This window comes from Medicago sativa, chromosome 1 (assembly GCF_051527215.1).
Source record: "Medicago sativa cultivar Bolivia chromosome 1, Bolivia_mono, whole genome shotgun sequence".
NCBI classification, from domain to species: Eukaryota; Viridiplantae; Streptophyta; class Magnoliopsida; order Fabales; family Fabaceae; genus Medicago; species Medicago sativa.
The window spans coordinates 71,256,089-71,269,393 of NC_140749.1; the positions used below are offsets into that span (position 1 = coordinate 71,256,089).

General features: G+C 34.5%; 2 long non-coding RNA genes across 2 annotated transcripts; both read right to left on the bottom strand.

Annotated features, from left to right (window-relative positions):
- Window positions 1–1,301: 1,301 nt before the first annotated feature.
- On the bottom strand, window positions 1,302–2,554 carry LOC146956993 (uncharacterized). The gene is made up of 2 exons (XR_015021690.1): window positions 1,835–2,554; window positions 1,302–1,717 (listed from the first exon to the last, which is right to left on the bottom strand). It is a non-coding gene; the product is annotated as an uncharacterized LOC146956993 (long non-coding RNA).
- A 6,776-nt stretch (window positions 2,555–9,330) lies between these two features.
- On the bottom strand, window positions 9,331–10,776 carry LOC146956994 (uncharacterized). The gene is made up of 2 exons (XR_015017457.1): window positions 10,637–10,776; window positions 9,331–9,669 (listed from the first exon to the last, which is right to left on the bottom strand). It is a non-coding gene; the product is annotated as an uncharacterized LOC146956994 (long non-coding RNA).
- Between the last annotated feature and the right edge of the window lie 2,529 nt (window positions 10,777–13,305).

Below are 13,305 nucleotides of genomic sequence, written 5' to 3' on the forward strand. Positions count from 1 at the left end.
GAACCTTCTTTTGCCACACATCAACAATCATCCCTCTGTCTAATGAAGGCTCCGCCATCGTGAGAAAGTGATATGTCCCACTAACTGAATATCCGTTAATGGGATCGATGAGCCACCTCCACCTGTCAGCAGTATGATCCTGCAAAACAATATCATTGTCATGTTTTCTCTTGGTCACGGTCACTAACTTGATTTGAGACAATTTTCTAAGACAATTTCCTATATCTCACTACCTATCTCTCACTGGTTACCAACACTACTAATTAAAATAGAATAAAACAATAACCGCTCATAAAGGGAAAAATGATTTAATTAAAAAGGAGGTTGCCATCATTTCCTGAAATTATTTACACATAAAATAATAGATATTAAATCAAGAAAATAAATAAAACGCAGATACAAGGTATGTAAAATATCGAGGTACGATTACAATGATTTTTATTTATTTTTATTTAAGTAAAGTGCAAAACAATATTCAAATGCTTAATTTTTACACTCATTAAAATGTTTTTCTAGAGGATTTAAATGCTTTTTTTTTTGTCAAGATTTAAATGTTATTCTTATTAAGGTATATATGCATAAGTATAATACTGCAATTGTTTGAAACGTACCAAAATAACGATTGAAACAATCAAAATCAATAAATATTAATAATAGCAATTTCAGGTTTGAAGCTTCGCAGTAGTTAACTACCGAAGTTCCGCAACAATTAATTGCAACCGGTTAATTTCCGCAGCAGTTAACTGCCGAGGGAGTATTTCGGTATTTTACTGGTGTTTTTCAGCCATATACTATGTGGGAACAGCAGTTTTCTGAGTATATTTTAACCGATATTGTTGTTATTCATACAGGGTCCATCAGAGACTATCGAGTGTAGAAGGAGAGTCGATTGTTCTTCCGTCTTGGTTCTAGGCTCTTAGTCGCAGTGGATGAGAAGAGTAACAATATTGATCCAAATTATCGCTGACGGTCCCAAATCAATAAATAGAAAATTCATAATGCATCAAAATATCACAATATATTATATAGTTGGAACAATCAACAGACATCAGGAAGAGGACATCCACAACACAACAAAGATATCCATCCCAGTATACTGAACAACAATAAGCAATATAAAGTGTGCACATATTTTACAAAGAAAGAGATTGGAACAATAATATTAGTATGTTGAAAAGTTGGAACTTCAAACGTTGTTCTACAATCCACGACCCAATAATATGAAGTGAGCATGTTAAAATGAAGAAGAATGAGAAGATGAAAAGGAAAAGAAAAAGGAAAATAAAACAAGAACATTGATATTAAATTGCAGGAATGTAAAGGGTGGTTGGAATCTGTCCATCTATCCACTCATGAACCCATATGCTCTTGTGGCGGCGGGGGTGTTGGAGTTTCAGAAATCAAGAAACCAACCCATTGTTATTATTACAAACTGATATATATAGACCTCGTAGAAAAAACTACCACTAAATCCTACGGTCTATATTAAAAGTAGAAATAACTTCCTATAATTTCCTAAGACACTAGGAAATAACTTCCATGCACTAAGACACTAGTAAATAATCTTCAAAGCACTTCAGCCTTGTTTGTCACCATGCGCTCCAATTGCAACTTCGAATTATTTCTCCTTGTCTTTGGTCGAAATTGCGGCGTGTCGAAGTCTGTATGCTATTGATCGAAATCCCTTTGCACTTTGCAGCATGTCGAAATAACCCATCTGCCTTGTCGAAAACATAATCATGAGTTCAACCAAATATTTCATATTTGGTGTTAACACCAACTAAACATCTTAAAAAATCATTTCAACAATAAGCCTTAGGAAGAAGAATACCACCTTTTTATCATGATCGATGATGAGAGGGCGATCAGACAGAGCAAGATAGAGATCCTTTTTGGTAGGAATGTTGGCAAGGGAAGGAGAGTGCGAGATGATAGATGAGATGTCAGAAGGTAGAAAACGATTCCATACAGCGTCGGAGTCGGAGGCTGATCGGAAAGTGTTGGAAACGACGGAGAGTCTGCTGGCGTCAACTGGAGTTGTACGAGAGACTATGGTGGCAATGCATCCTTCCGGCAAATCCTGAATCTCTGTCATTCTTTTTCTCTAAGTTGATGAAAAACAGTGACGAAAAACAAAGACACTACTCCTATATCAGTATGAAATAGAATAGACTCGTTTATCTCTCTTTTTTGACTTTATTCGTGAAAGGAAATTCGGAGCTTGTGGGACTTGAAATTTTTGATGTAATAATTCCACTCAGTTACGCGGCAATATTTTAAGTCTTAGATGGATGGTTATGATACCCAGTACCCTTCTTAAAATCAATGTCGGTAAAGTCATATATAGTGTGTAATAAAAGAAAGCAAAATATAAACATATAATATTTGTTGATGAAGTACAAAATAAGTTCAAAGGATCTTATAAGGAGTCAATGATAATCTTTGGAAAAGTATCATTTTACGCTAGTACCAAGCTTATATTTTAGGCTTAAGTATTAGATGGACGGTTATGATACGCAATACCTTTCATCTTAAAATCAATGTCGGTAATGCTTTTTTTTTTTTTTTTAGGAAAGTAAAGCCTTTTGTTGGTATGCACTTTCCTTTTTTAAAAAATATAATGTTATATTTTTTTTTTGTCAGAATTTAATTTTTTATATTTATCTCGTAATAAATTGTAGTTGTTTTTTTTTTTTACAAAAAGAAACTTAATGCATTTCATTCATAATAATAGTAGACATACAAGATGAAATCTTAATATGAATATGGAAACTAGCAAGACGCAAAACCACTCTACCAAAGCAATGAGCGACTTCGTTGGCTTGTCTCCGAATAAACCTAACATCAGAGGTTACTAAATCAGAAGCTAACAGACGTCTACAATCATTAATTACTACGCTAAAATTAGAGATGTCACTTTTACTACCATAAAGACTGTCTACCACAGTTTTGGAGTCAAGCTCAAAATCCACAATACCCAGTTGCAGATCGCGAATCCAATACATTGCTGATAATAAACCCAAAGCCTCACCCAAATCCACATTCTTGGCTAAAACAAAGCGACCTTCATTATCTCGAATGCAAACATCAATACCGACCCAATTCTGAGCTTGAGAGAAGGACGCATCAACATTACAAGTAAACCTGTTGGGACTTGGTTTAATCCACTTCAAATCATTCGGGGTATCAGGATTCTGAGAGATAGGATGCTGAATAGTCTGAGCGTTCCTCCAGCTAGTAAGAAGAGAACCCGCACAAGCACAAATAGCTTGAGCTGTTTCAGTAATGTTGTTTCATACCTTATTGTTTCGATGCTTCCATATACTCCAGAGGGTCACACTGAAAATATGCTTTTGATGTTGATGCAGGTGTTGTAGGATAGCAAACACATTGGTTGGAAAGCTGGCATCAATATCAAAAACAGCCATCAAAGGGCTCCATAAGCCAATATGTTGCCAACAAAGCATACTTTTACTACACAGAAAGAACATATGAGTACTATCCTCACCAAAATCATCACACACTGCACACCTATCAGTACAATGAACTCCTTTAGATTGCAACCGGATTCTCGTGGGCAAGCAATTATGACAAGCTCGCCAAAGGAAATTCTTAACTTTCGGGGGCAATTTTAAACTCCAGATACAATTCCAGTTACCCGGCACACAGTGTTGTACAATTGTCACATCATGATTCAGAATATCCTTATAAGCACTTTTAACTGAGTAAGTACCATCCCTCTCGAACTTCCAAACAGGCACATCATGAGTTACCGAAGGAAGTAAACAGTATTAAAAATATTTCTAGCAGTAACATTGTCAAAAAATGCATTAATTAGCTCCATATTCCAATGTTTTTGGGGTGTAAACAACAAGTCAGAAACAGTGATAAATGACCACTCCAAGTGATGATTAGCTGATGGTAAAATTCGTGCAACATTACTGATCCAAGGGTGATCCGAAACTGGTATGTGTTCACCTGTACCTATACTCCACTGAAAACCGCGCCAAATCACATCTTTAGCACTCCAAATACTACGCCAAACATAACTAGGATTATGGCCTATACTAGCTCCAAAATAGTCACTTCGAGGAAAATATTTAGCTTTGAGTTAACGCGTGATTAGAGACTCTGGAGAAGAAACCAACTTCCAAGCTTGCTTACCAACCATAGCCATATTAAACGCTTTAAGGCCCTTAACTCCCATACCTCCAAACACCTTTGGAACTGAAAGACGTTCCCAAGATAGCCAGTGCAATCCTCGAAAATTTGCTGAATTATGACCCCACCAGAAGGAGTTTAACATTTTTTCTATCTCATTAACGAGGGACCCCATCATTGTAGTTGTTAATTACTCTTCACCAATTTTTTTTTCTTTTTTCACACATTGTATCACTCTTTCATAACAAACAATTCTCAATAGTATAAATATTGTCTACTCTTCCTTCTTGTTGAACATTCATGTAATTTTTTATTTTTTTTTATCAATTTTTTTACTCTAGAAATTTTTAACAATATTACACATCTTATTTATAAAATTTTAACTTTTAGGGAACCATTGTTATATGTAATAAGATTTTTATTTAAATTTTTAGAGGAAAGAAACAAACTTTGTTTAAAAAAAATCTTGAGATTTTCAAATAGATATCAATAATCCTCTATACACATTGCTCTGGTTGTGTTGCCTTGAAAACTTGGAGCGTACTCATCTCAAAGTCTCGTGTTTGATTCTCCTCGGTGTTAATTTAGGAGGCCTAGTTTAGCATCTTCAAAAAATAAAAATATGAGACAAGGAAAAGATACACATGACAATGCAAGGTTGGATAAAAAATATACATATATATTTATTGATTACATTTAATTATGAAAATTGTAACGCCCTACTTCTATTTAAGCAATAAAACACGCGAATAATGCATTTATTCAAGAAATAGACATTACGTTCTCCAAAAATCTCCAAACATGCATATTAGAAATTTCTCAAATAACTTCGCAGCGGATAAATAGCATACATCACCAAGTAGCCAAAGCATAAATATCAAATACAACATAAAATAAACAACAAACATCCACGTATGGATAAAGTCTCAACAACATAATATAAAATAAATACAGACCGACAACCTACATTAGAGCCTATACTAAGACTCTAAACAAATAAACAGAGGAAGCTTCCGCTATCCGCAAGCAACTCACCAAGCAAGCTAAAAGATCAATCCTGCACGTCGTCTACCCATTCATACAAATAGGTAGGCGGTCCACCACAGACCACTGGAGGTTAGCTTCAGATCAATCGTAATCAAACATAAACAAATCATAAACATTCAAGGATTTCATGCATGAGACATATACATAATCATCCCTCTTAGAATATTAACATCGCATGAATCTTGTCCCCCATTCCATACACATCGTGTTGTCACAATTCTAACCTAGCATATCAAGCACATTCAATCTCTAATCAAGTCATTGACATAAGCTCATCATTTATCAAAAACAATCAATGAAAGGATTACTCACCTTATTCCTCATTTAGCCTAATCAACTCAACATATACAATTCATCATTTCAAAGTATAAACAAGAAAGTCATCGTCACCAAAAGATCATAAAATCACATTCACATAAATCACAATTCATTATTTCCACCAAAATAAACATCATCAATTTAAATCATCAAATGTACGAGTATCACCAATAATAACAATATCATCAAGTACACATCCTCACATGTTCACCAATATCACCAAGTGTACAAGTATAACAAAACATCATCAAGTACACAATTCGCCAAGTTCACCATTGCACATAAACATTTATGCACATATTCAACTAATTCACATAATTCACCATTCACAATATCCACCAAACACATAAGCAATTATAACCCATGGCAAATCATGCAATGCACCTAGACACGACTTCTATATGCATGTGGTACCATTTGTCTCCAAGGTTGTCACCTCATGATGCAACAAAAACATCATTGTCAACGGCTATAATCAACGGCTATATGGATACAAGTATCCGGTCAACGACAATATGGATATAACATCCGACGCGACATATGATGCATGAACATATGACTCAATCAGCCATGCATATGTTCACAACAATTCAACGACTATAATCAACGACTATAGTCAATGGCTATGTACATGTATACATGCATTCATCACCAACCATATCAAAAGTAGCATGTATGAATCCACCACCAACAATCAACATTTAGCGTGTTCATTAATCAACATCAATAACATCACCATAAATCAACAACTTCATACAATTTCTCATAATCCAAATAAAGAGAAAAGTATATCACCCTTTGATAAACTGATGTAGTATTTTTGTACGATCAAAAGTAAGTATTATATATATCGTCTCCTCAGGGACTAGTGCGATATCACGGACAGTTCGACACCAAATATCATTCTAAGTTTAAAAGAGTAGTTTGTTTGTTTGCTTAGAATCAAGTTAACTTTGTTGTGAAAATAAAATTGAGATTAATAAGACGTGAAACTTGTTAGGATTAGAGTTCCCTGATCAAGCATCACACGTAACCTAAAGATCATACATGGATTCTAGCTTTTCTTTGATATTATCATGTATCCCTCTTCAATATCATTCATGTCAAAATAATATCGTGACTTCAATTGTATCGTTTAATCGTCGATGTCTCAAACTATTAAACGATTCAAGAGTCGTTCTTATCGTTTAATCGATGATTTCTCGATCTATTAAATGATAAGAAAGCATTAAGTTTGGATACAAAGATTGATTATCTAAACATCAATTCCATGTCTAGAATTTATGTTTGGATAGAGGATTATTCTAAACCTAGATTCAAAAGTATTTTTCAATCACAATTAAATCACACAAAGACAATAAAGTGCAAGAATAATCTCAATATCAAATTAAATGCTAGAACCATATATTTAAAGATCAAAAGATTACATGTTTAGCTAAGATCAAGTACCTCTAATCCCAACAATGGAGATTTAGCCACTCATTGTCATGGAAGCTTTGCAAGAATGAATTGAAATGGAAAGATCCATTACAACTTTGTGATTTCTCAACAAATGAGGAAGAATCCGCCTTCTATCACTCTCACTTTATCAAGAACTAGCCCTATCTCTCTCTCTGAAGCTAATACAGAAAAATATATGAGATTCTAAGATAATGAAATGAATGGATCAAGGGGGATTTTATAGACATTCTGATCTACATCAACTCGCCTCGCGAGTTCCTTCATTCGCCATGGCGAGTTGAGGTTCCTTCACCAGTGGCTTTGTGCCATGTCATCTCTGGGAAGTTTAAGCCGCCCTAACTCGCCTCGCGAGTAAATGTACTTGCCATTGCGAGTTGCTCGCCTTCCATTCGCCTTTGCGAGTTGAGGGCGTGTAGTTTCTGGTGCTCTCTGGAACTTGCTCGCCTTTGAAGCTCGCCTTTCACTCGCCATTGCGTGTTGAGTGTGTTTCTGGATTTTCTGTCCCTTGCTCGCCTCTGGCTCGCCTTTGATCTCATTCTACTCGCCATTGCGAGTAACTCTTTGTACTTCTTCTTTGTTTTTCTTCTTTGCTTAGTGTCTTGAGTTATTTTCCTGCGTAAATGGGTAAAGTAAGATAGATAAAGCGTAAAAGGGTAATAATCACTTATCTCTCGGCTTTTCCCTAAATAACTTGCAAAACAAGCAATGAAAGTGTTTTGAATATTCATTTAAAATACAACTTTCTAGCACTTATCAATAACATCATGTTCAATACCTATTAATCATTTTCACATCCTCATATGATCATATTAAACTATTCACAAAAGATTAGCAAGATATTCGATCTTAAAGGTCATTTTCGACAAAGTTCGTATCATTTTATAAAACAACCAATATTGACACTTTCCAAAGCAGAACAACTTATCCAAGTTTGAAAAACCTTCAATTCAATCTTAATCAATCATGTAAGCATGAACATAGACCACTTACCAACCATCAAGCATTAGTTCAAAGTTTAGACTAAGTTCGTATGAGAAATCTCAAGTTCGTATAACCCACCATTTTTCCAAAAAATCAAGTTTCACATGATTAAGACTTTACACTGTCTTAACATGCTTTGCCTAAGTCCATATGAAATGTAGACCTACCATGCAATCCTCTTTGTTCACAAAAGTTTATTTTTCGATAATTTCTGAAAAACCGAAACGCCATAAATTCAAGTTTCAAACCAATTGGAAAATCCAAGTTTTGACCAAGTAAAATATGTTCCAGCAAAAATATGAATCAAAACAGCAAAATAACACATCATTTTAAACTCAAACACCTCAAGTTCAATTGCCAAAACATAGCTTATTTCACGTAATCACTTAAAACGACATTTTAGCTCAAAAACTCGTTTTCTCCAATTCAATTCCACCCAAAAAATTTCTCAAACCATCAACACATTCACATTTCCAAGTCCATAAATGCATACTCAATTACTCACTCTAAGAACTTCATTAAACCCAATATCAAGTTTGGAAAAGTTTCACGGCTCATAGAAAAAGTTATGATAAGTTTTCATAAAAATCCACATCACCTATGTGTAGTTGATAGGCCAAACCGCAAGTGCACGGTCTATCGAAGTAATAGTAGTAAGAGAGAGTATCGTTCCGATAGGGAGTTATGAATTTAATTAACTTTTAATAATGATTAGATGAAGGTTTCAAAGGTTAAAAAGTTTGGATTTTTAAATAAGAGAAAATAACAATAATAAAATAAAAGAGTCTTGGAATTATTGGTTCATCCTAATGACAAGTCCTTCACTAGCCAAGACTTTAACTTCTAATTTCATGTTTTACACCTAATTTCTAAAGACCGGTTTCCCTTTAGCCCCTCACCTTTCCAATCAAGTCCGGTGAGAGTTTATCTCTAGCAACCAAGCCTATTTCACTGACTTGATTACTAGAAGAATCTTATAAGGATTGAAACTACACATTTCTCAAGAATTGCAAAGACTATTTCACTGCCTTTGCAATTCTTGTCTAAACTCACTTGTTCCAATATCAAAGCTCCGTTTTCGCATTATGAATTGATATTTGAGATGATGGATTAACAATTATCAAATCCTCCACTTTCGTTTCCACAGTTTGATAATGGTTAATTCATGTTAAAACGGTGAATTTAGATTAGAAATTAGAGTCACATGAAATTAGGGTTAAAGTTTGGTTCGATTAGGATTATGTCATTAGACTTATCCAACAATCCTAAGACAAGAGAAATCTACTCACTCACGTTCATTGTAGATATGGAGAAGAGGAAGAAGAAGAACATAAAATGAATAACAAGAAAATAAATATGAACTTTTATTCAAAGAAACAATTGTCACATATTATTTCCAAGAACAAAAGATGAATGTTTATGATGCAGTGCTACTCTATTTATAGCTTACAATTGACTTAAAATCTAAGCAACTATAAGGGCTAATCAGTAAAACTAAAACAGAGTAACTTGGGCCCGAAGAAAAAGCAGCAAAAGACATCCTGGAGGGTGGCACGGCCGTGCCACATGTTGGCACGGGCCGTGCCAAGCTTCTGACTTGTGGGAGACATATTTTTGTCTCCGTATCTTCGCATTTTTGCACTGAATTTGCTCCAGACTCCTTTCTTTTGCTCCAAGACACCTTCCATCATATATTCGTTCCTGAAATAAAATAAAATGCAATTTGAAGTAAAAGATTCAAAAAGGAAATAAAATTGCAATAAAATAAAATCAAATCTAAATAAAACTAAACTAAATAATATATAAAAATAGACTAAATATTGACTCATCAATAGTAATTAGACCATAACTCAAGTTCTAAAAATCATTTTGATGTCAAACCAATGCCATTAGAAAGCTAACATCTTAACCTACAATTTTCATGTTCACACCTAAAGCCAATTCAAAAAGGAAAATGGTGAAAGATGGCACACAAGAGAGCTCTGGGCGCTGGGCGCCAGCAAGGTGCAGAAGTGCCAGCTCAAGCGCTGGCTCTCTGGAACTGGGCGCCTAGCGCCCCAGTTCAAGCGCTAGCACTGCGAAAAGTGCCAATTTGGGTTGTTTGGCCTCGAGTTTCCTTCAAAATCACCCCAAAAAGTACTTATTTTGATTCCCCATTCACCCAAAGTGTTTAACAACTTATCCCAAGGCTCAAACGCATCAAATAAGCTCTCACAACACTCAAAATGGCTTATACAACAATTGAATGATTTTTCTGAAAACACCAAAACTTAAACAACAACAATTCATCTCTATTAAAATCAACACAATCAACAACAACAACTCAACTTATCAATACCCAATCCATGAATTGACATTATCAACAACACTCAACAACAATCACAACTCATAATCATGAATTCAACCACAATTCAACAACACAATATCACAATTCATCAATTTGAGCAAAATTCACAAAGTAACCATTTCTATATCACTTGAGCATGCAAATTCAACATAAACAACTTAATTATCATCGAATTCACATACCCAAACATAGCACTAAAATAAGAGCACTAATTTCACCAATTGAATTCACAATAATCACTTTTCTCAAATAAGCACTTTTTAATATAAGTAGAATATAGATTATAACTTAAAGATTATGATAGAATACTATCCCCCTTACCTCACAACAAGCAAATCCTAGCTTAAGCTTCACTTTAGCTCCTTGAATCTCTACCCCCTTCTTGATCTTCAAGCTCTCCTCTTCTAACCCCCTTTTCTCCTTCTCTAGCTATTTCTCTCTCTACCTCTCTCAAATGTTATGTGAAATGAATGTGAAACCCTATCTCCTCTAAAGATTAGAGTTTATATAGGCTCCACAATAATTGGCTTAACCCTTAAAAAGTCTTAATGGGCTCAAAGCTCTCATTAACTAACTCACACAGTTTCTACCCGCTTACGGTTAAAAATAACGAATAGTTACTGACTCTTAACTAATTACCACAACCCACTAGTACCTTAGTAAAAATAATGGTTCCCACTTGAAACACTCAAAATAATCCTCACAGTGAAATTACTAATTTACCCATGCTCACACAATGACCAAAATATCCCTAAGTCCAAGATGACTAAAATACCCTCCTAACACCGAATTCCAATAATTCCCAACCAAAAATACACATATAGGCAATTAATCACATACGAGCACATATAAACACATAAAATTAATTAAAATAAATCTAAGAAAATCGGGCTGTTACAAAAATCATTAGGGGTGTATCAGTTTGATTTGGATTTGTTTTCACCGTAAAAAAATGTCTAAACTGATGAAATTTTCAAGGGTTAGATTTGGATCGGTTTTAACAGTTTTTCAATAATGGAACCAAACAAAACTAACCAGTTAGGTTGATCGGTTTGTTTGAAGAAAAAAAATTGAAAAAAAATCATTTTCTCACAATTTGTATTTCTTGCATACTAAAGTACTATTTCATGAAACTTTGTATTATGTATTTTGTTATGGGTTATGCTAATCAGTGCCCTTAGGACACTAGTTAAGGAAACTAAAATTAGTAAGTTTGCATTGAATTCATCAATTTTTTAACTTTTCAAAAGTCAAATCTATCACTTTTTACCATTTCCCAATACAACATTTATGATTTTGTCCTCTTAACCAATGCGGGCAGCACTTCAGTGCCATTGAGTCTCCAATGTCACCTACCATTGCCCAATCAAAGACTGCATGTGGCACCTTATTATTTTGAAACAAAAAAGCTGTGAAAATAAAAGTAACAGGTTTTCCTTCACTCTCCCCCATTCCTTCCTGGTTCGTTGCTGCACACAGCACATCCACCATGGTCATCAGCCTCTTCTCTGCCGCCGACCATGACCCTCCACCATCTCCGCCGCCGCAATTGTCATCATCGTCGGAACCAACATAAGAATAACGTTGTTGTTACCGCCGTTGCTGGATCCGTCATTTCCGACGGAGACAAATTAATGTTGTTGGTGTTATATTCTTCACTGGAATCATTGCTGCTGTTAGGTTCCACTTCCATACTTAACAAAAATTTATAAAATAAAATAAAAATTTATTATCAAAACCCTTATGAAAAAACGCAGAGAAAAACTAAAAAAAGAATCGATTTTTTTGGAGCATTCTTTTGGGATTGAAATTGTGTTTTGAATTCGTCGACGGTGGAGGACGGTGGCGGACGGCGGAGAAGAGAGAAGAAACGCAGGCTGGGAGGAGGAGGAGGAGGATGGGTAAAGAAGGCCAAAGTTTTCTTCTCTCTCTTTGACAACTTTTCTGTTTATTTTTTTTTTTCAAAAGAAATTAAGATGCCACATGTCAGCTTTTGATTGGGCAATGGTAGGTGACATTGGAGACTCAATGTCACTGAAGTGCTGCCCAACCAATGCCCTAAGGGCACTCTTTAACAAATCCTTTTTGTTAGTCAAGCACTGATTTCATACATACATGATGGCATGATCCACGCATCCATCACAACTTTCGTCATTAGTATAGTAAACACAAATAGGAAAGGACACATGATAAATAAATCCATTAATAAATAAAAAAAACAAATAATAATGTATTTTTAGAGATTAAAATATAGCAGTATGTCACACGGTGCATAACGCGAGTTAACACACTGGTTAGTTTTTTCTTTAAAAAAAAAATAGTTAGTTTTATTGAAAAAGAGTAAATAAAGGTAATTGAGAAAAAGTATAATTGACAAATTGTATCATTAAACTTTCAAAATGACAATTAAAGAGAAACGCTAAAAAATAATATTTTTTTTAAAAAGGGTTTCCATAGTATATCATCTTTTGGCTATAACTGTTCTAACAAATAAATTTGTAAAGAAAATTTCAAATGAGAAATTGATTTGAATAGATTCTCATAAAAACCCATCTTAAGTATTTTATTTTTTTCGTATGACTTTCTTAATAATAAAATTTCTAAAAAAAAAAAGACAACACATGTTTTGGAATTATTCCAAACGACATAAAAATTATGTTTTTTTAAGCATAATTCTTAAATGTAAGTGAAAAGTTTAAAAAGAAGCTCCTTATAAAATACAAAAAAGTCTACCGGTGTTATGCAAATGCAATAATTTGGTAGCTGAATCCAAGGCACAAATTATGAGGAATTAGTCACTTTAGTCCTTGAATGAGAAAGAAGTAGTCACTTTAATCCCTGAATGCAGAAAAATTGCAAAACAGTCCCTGAATGTAGACTCTGTTGGTCAATTTCAAGGACTAAAGTGACTAACGAAGTCTACGTTCAGGGACAAAATTGACTAACGGAGTCTGCATATTGGCTAACAGAGTCTACATTCAGAGACTATT